General features: G+C 40.0%; 1 pseudogene; it reads left to right on the forward strand.

The window, feature by feature from the left end:
- Positions 1 to 239: 239 nt before the first annotated feature.
- LOC123231506 lies at positions 240 to 1540 on the forward strand (annotated as a pseudogene).
- Positions 1541 to 5744: the final 4204 nt, after the last annotated feature.

Genomic DNA, 5744 nt, shown 5'->3' on the forward strand with positions numbered 1-5744 from the left:
TGACTAATTTGAAAATGTTTTTTGTATGCCTTCACATGTACAATCGATATACTGCTTAACCTCTCTAGGGGTAGAGGAAGGTGAGGAGGTGGGGAGAAAATTTGGAACTCTAAATTGCTTTAAAATGAATGTTCCAGAGTGTGTTACTTACCTCTACTCTTAGCTTGTCGAGGGCTGTAATGAGAACCTGGGGATCCTTGTTCCTGCTGTCCCAGCCACTGCTTAACCCATTAACCACCATGCATGAGTGTATCTCTATCCACATTGGCCAGACTGGTGTCCAGATTGACAATGCCTTCTGGGAGTTGTACTGCCTGGAACATGGTATCCAGCCTGATGGGCAGATGGCAAGTGACAAGACCATTGGGGGGAGGAGATGACTCCTTCAACACCTTCTTCAGTGAAACGGGGGCTGGCAAACATGTCCCCAGAGCAGTGTTTGTAGATACAGAACCAACTGTCATTGATGAAGTTCGTGCTGGAACTTACCACCAGTTCTTCCATCCTGAACAGCTGGTCATTGGCAAGGAAGATGCTGCCAATAACTATGCTCATGGGCACTAGACTATTGACCTTGTTCTAGATAGGATTCAGGAACTGGCGGATCAGTGCACAGGTCTTCAAGGCTTCTTGGTTCTCCACGGCTCTGGTTTTACCTCTCTGTTGATGGAAAGGCTATCTGTTGATTATAGCAAGCAGTCTAAGCTGGAGTTCTCCATTTACCAAGCCCCTCAGGTTTCCACAGCTGTAGTTGAGCCCTACAACTCCATTCTGACCATTCAATCACTTGGAGCACTCTGATTGTGCCTTCATGGTAGACAATGAGGCTTTGATATCTGTCTCAGAAACCTTGATATTAAACGCCCAACCTACATTAATCTAAATCACCTTATTAGTCAAATTGTGTCCTCCATCACTGCCTCTCTGAGATTTGATGGTGCCCTGAATGTTGATCTTACAGAATTCCAGACCAACTTGGTGCCCTACCCCCGAATCCATTTCCCCTTGGCCACCTATGCCCCAGTCATTTCTGCTGAGAAAGCCTACCATGAGCAGGTTCCTGTAGCAAAGATCACCAATGCTTGCTTTGAGCCTGCCAACCAGATGGCAAAATGTGACCCTTGCCACAGTAAATACTGTACCTTGGGGTTGTGGTTCCCAAAGATGTCAATGCCACCATTGGCACCATCAAGACAAAGTGTAGCATCCAGTTTGTGGATTGGTGCCCAACTGGCTTCAAGGTTGGTATCAATTACCAGCCTCCCACTGTGGTTCCTGGTGGTGACCTGGCCAAGGTACAGAGGGCTGTGTGCATGCTGAGCACATCACAGCCATTGCTGAGACCTGGGCTCACCTGGATCACAAGTTTGATCCGATATATGCCAAGCATGCCTTTGTTCACTGGTATGTGGGGGAGAGTATGGAGGAAGGAGAGTTCTCTGAGGCATGGGAAGATATGGCAGCCCTGGAGAAGGATTATGAAGAGGTTGGTGTGGATTCTGTTGAAGGAGAGGGTGAAGAGGAAGGAGAAAAGTACTAATGCCCCCTGCCATACATCTCTGTAGCATGTTTCATCTAAAACTCATCAGCTTAAACATGTTTAGCTTAACTATTTGGTGACTGTTTAGAAAGGTACCATGATAGATCAGGAATAAAATGATAAAGGTCAGACTTGTAGACTACAAAAAAATCTGTACCTCTATTCAGCATGAAAAATGACATCAAGAAAATTCTCAATAGTTATGGCAAGCACTGAAAAACATCATGAGAAAAGAAATTGATTATATTTCAATGGTAGGAAATGACTCCTTAATGATGTGGGGATAAATCTTGAATCAGCTGTATCAGTATGGTCAGATCATAGACTAGTTTGACAAAGAACAAAGTGTGAAGATAGGAAAAAATAAGAATGGAGAACAGGATTAAAAGAAAGAAGTTATCGTGGTGGTATGAAGGCAGCCTTGACAGTACAGCTAGCAATCTGGTTAGTTTGTCTACATTGTCAAAACTGTGATCATGTTTAAGTTTTCCATGTGTCCATAAAATTTCCATCATGTCTATGAAATTAAAGGCTTTACAAAAATAAAAATAAAAATAAAAATAAAATGAATGTTACAAATATTAATTATAATTTGGAAATATCGAATGAAATAAAATATATATAAAGAAAATGGTTGCAGAGACAAGTTCATTGACCAAAAGAATATCAGAGATGCCCAGTTCAGAACATCTAAAATGCTCTAGGTGCTTGCTTTTGAGTTTGTGCCAGCCCTCAGCATACCTTAAACCTGGGGTAGATTTTCCTGGGGCTCACATATGAGGGAGTGCCCAGATGCCATGGTACAAACTTTATTTGTATTTTTAAAGTTGTTGCTTTGCCATATACAATAATATTTAGTGCATATTTTGATGACAGGAATAAGGCTTGAACTTCTGATTTCAATGGGATGGAGACCTACCAGATGAGGAAACTCCCTCTACCAATGAAGATGAGTATATTCTAGTAACTTTATAGCCTTAGAATGTCTCTTGGAACACCAGGAGGTAAAATGTCCTGTCCTAGATCACATAGAGGGTAGCTAGGTGGCAGTGTAGATAAAGTGCTGAGCTTGGAGATTTATCTTCCTGAGTTCAAATCTGGCCTCAGATACTTACTAGCTGTGTGACTCTGGGCAAATCACTTAATATCTGTTTATCTCAGTTTCCTTATCTGTAAAATGGGGATAACAATTATACCTCATAGAGCTGTTGTGAGGATTAAACGAGATAATATTTGTAAAGCACCTAGCATAGGCCTGGCACATAGTAGACACTATGTAAATACTAGTCATTATTATTAGCTCTGAACTCACAACTAATATGGCATTCCTAAACCTCTGAATTATTCTGATGCATTATCCTCTATTCTTCTCTTTCTATTCCACATGGTCCAAGCATCACATCCCTGTACCTTCTGCTACCAATGTCTCCTTGGCATGGTAATTCCATTGTCTGAGTCATCTGCCCCACATCCCGGTTTCAGTGACCAGTTCCTTCCCTAGATGGCAAATAAAATAATCCAGGCATTGACTCTGGCCTGACCAATACTGCTTGACTGGATGTGAGGAGTAAAATCCATTGTTCCCAATACTTCTATAATAAAGGATTCTGTTGGCTATTTTGCATTGAATAAGCTATCTCAAAGTACCAGAGATGTGGAAATGCTGTAGACTCAGGTTCATTCTTGGAAGAATGTTAATAATTACATTGTATGGTTTGTTTTTGCACCCCTAGGGTATCTTTTAGGAACAAATAAATTTTACTTATTTCTAGTTCTCATATAGGTATTTAAAGTTCTCTTGAAAAAACGAAGACAAAAAAAAAGCATAGACTAAAGAGCAAGCTTGTTTCACAAAATGAAAAATTCAAAAGAATTTTTATTAAACCTAATAATAATACTTACTATCTTAACTGATCTTCATAACAACCCTGGGAAGTAAGTGCTATTATTACCTCCATTTTACGGATGAAGAAACTGAGACAGAGAGGTTAAATTATTGGCTCAGTGTCACACACATAGTAAGTATTTGAGGATGGATTTGAACTCATCTCTTTCTCTATTCACTGCATCATCTAGCAGCTCAATGTGTAAGCAAAAAAAAAGAAAACAAAAAGAAACTTCTTTCTTGCATTTCCCACCTTATTCATTTCAGCCTAAGGAATGTACTGGCCATTCTGCCTCTGGTACTCTGCTTGGCATCAGCTACCATTTGCTTCTCCTTCCTCACCTAATGTTAGACTTTATAATGAAGAGAGTAAGGATCAATATTACCCTAGGGCCTAGGCTAATAACTTTAGCCCTTTTTCAGGCCCCATAGTGGGGCACACAAAAAGGTCCCTTACACATCTATATATATATATATTGTCTAAAGGCATTCATCAGAAAACAGTTCCCAGTCCAAACTACTGACTGACATAAAGCTACCTAATTCTACCTCTCTTCTCTTCTTTATGGCACAGACAGTGTACCCCTTCACAGCCAATATCCACAGTCTCCCTTTTCCTTGTCCTTTTGAGGATGGGGGAAAAAAACACTTGCAAAAAACACTCTCCTTTTGCATTTCCAATTCCTTCATCCCTCCTCCACCCTTACCTCTCCCACTGACTGGAAACTACCCTGAGGCATGGAAAAGCCTTAGGATAGCACAAGGAACACTGGAAGAAAAAAGGGTAGACCCACAGCTGCTTGCCAGCAAACCAGCCACAGCATCAAATGTTCATGCCCCTGTTAAAATAATAAGTGCTTGTAACAGATCTGTTTTTTTAAAAAGGTGGATAATGAATAATCCAGTACAACAAGAGTGTTTTCCAGTTTCTGCCTACACAGCAATCCTTATTGAGGAACATTCCTCATTATAGACAGTTTATTATGCAGGTAAAGAGGAAAATTATTATCTTCACAACCACTGATCAGCATTTATTCTTCATTTTTCATCTTCTTCCTGACTTTAAATATACTAATCATTTATGATAGAAAATTCTCCCCACTTGGGACTTCAGAAGTAGCAGAGAACCAGACCATCTTGAAGGAGGAATGAGACTGGATGATTGTTTAGTTGTATCTGACTCTGTGACCTTGTTTCGGATTTTCTTGGCAAAGATATTGGCGTGGTTGGCCATTTACCATCTCCCATTTTATAGATAAGGAACTGAACAAATAGGAGTTAAATGGCTTGATCAGAGTCACAAATCTAGTAAGTATTTGAAGTAGAATTCACTCAGGTCCTCCTCATTCCAGGACCAGCATCCTATCTACTACTTGTTCACATAACTGAGGGATGGAGATAAGAGACCCATATAGGAAATCTTCTTTCTGCTTAATGTATTCAGAGTTCCTTACATATTAACTTAACACAAAAAAAAAAACACCTGGGAACACAGTGACTCTAACTTCTCCTGGTTGAGAATATGATTTATAGTTGATGTGATCACTATGACTGGATTACTGGAGGGCATGTGTCAGCCAAATAGAGCCTGAGGTTCAAATCCTGCCCACAATCTTGGTATTGGTTCATGAGCTGGGATATTTTTGAATACAATAAAATTTTATTTTAAAATGTAAAAAAAATTAAAAACAACATTATGAGCTCACTGGGCTATGCAAAAGGAGGTGATAAAGCAGATTTTCAATTTAGCAGACAGTTGCAGATCCCTGAAATAAAGCAAAAGATTTGGGATCACCCATTAAATTTTAGCTGTCTCTCCATACTATGGAAAAGTGTAACACTGGACCTTTTTATAACAGAATATTTATTCTTCCAAAGGATTAATCCAAATAAACAAACTTACTCCCCTATGAAATGGGAGTTATAATTTTCTTTCTCTCCCTTTGTACTGCCTCAGTCTCTGGGGAGAGGAGGATTTCATTCATAGCTTAGTTCAGTCTTCAAAGAGTATAGCACCAGTTCCATGTCCAATATCCCCCTTGGGCTTGAATCCCAGGAACCTTGGATTCTCAAGTCCACCATCCCACCATCCCACCTACATCCCTGGTTCCAACATAGCCATGGCTCAGACTCCTAATTCCATGAGGATTACTTCTAGAATCTGAAACTGAGGACAAACAACACAGAACATTAAAAAACCATGCCCAAGCCCATTTCTTAGAATAAGAGAGGTAAGCATTTACTGATTGGCTTTTCTGGGTGTAAAAGGAGGAGTTTGTAGAAAAGAGCTCTGTATCTGAAAAGGGAGTGAATGGTTTA

This window comes from Gracilinanus agilis, chromosome 1 (genome assembly GCF_016433145.1).
Source record: "Gracilinanus agilis isolate LMUSP501 chromosome 1, AgileGrace, whole genome shotgun sequence".
Classification (NCBI taxonomy): Eukaryota; Metazoa; Chordata; class Mammalia; order Didelphimorphia; family Didelphidae; genus Gracilinanus; species Gracilinanus agilis.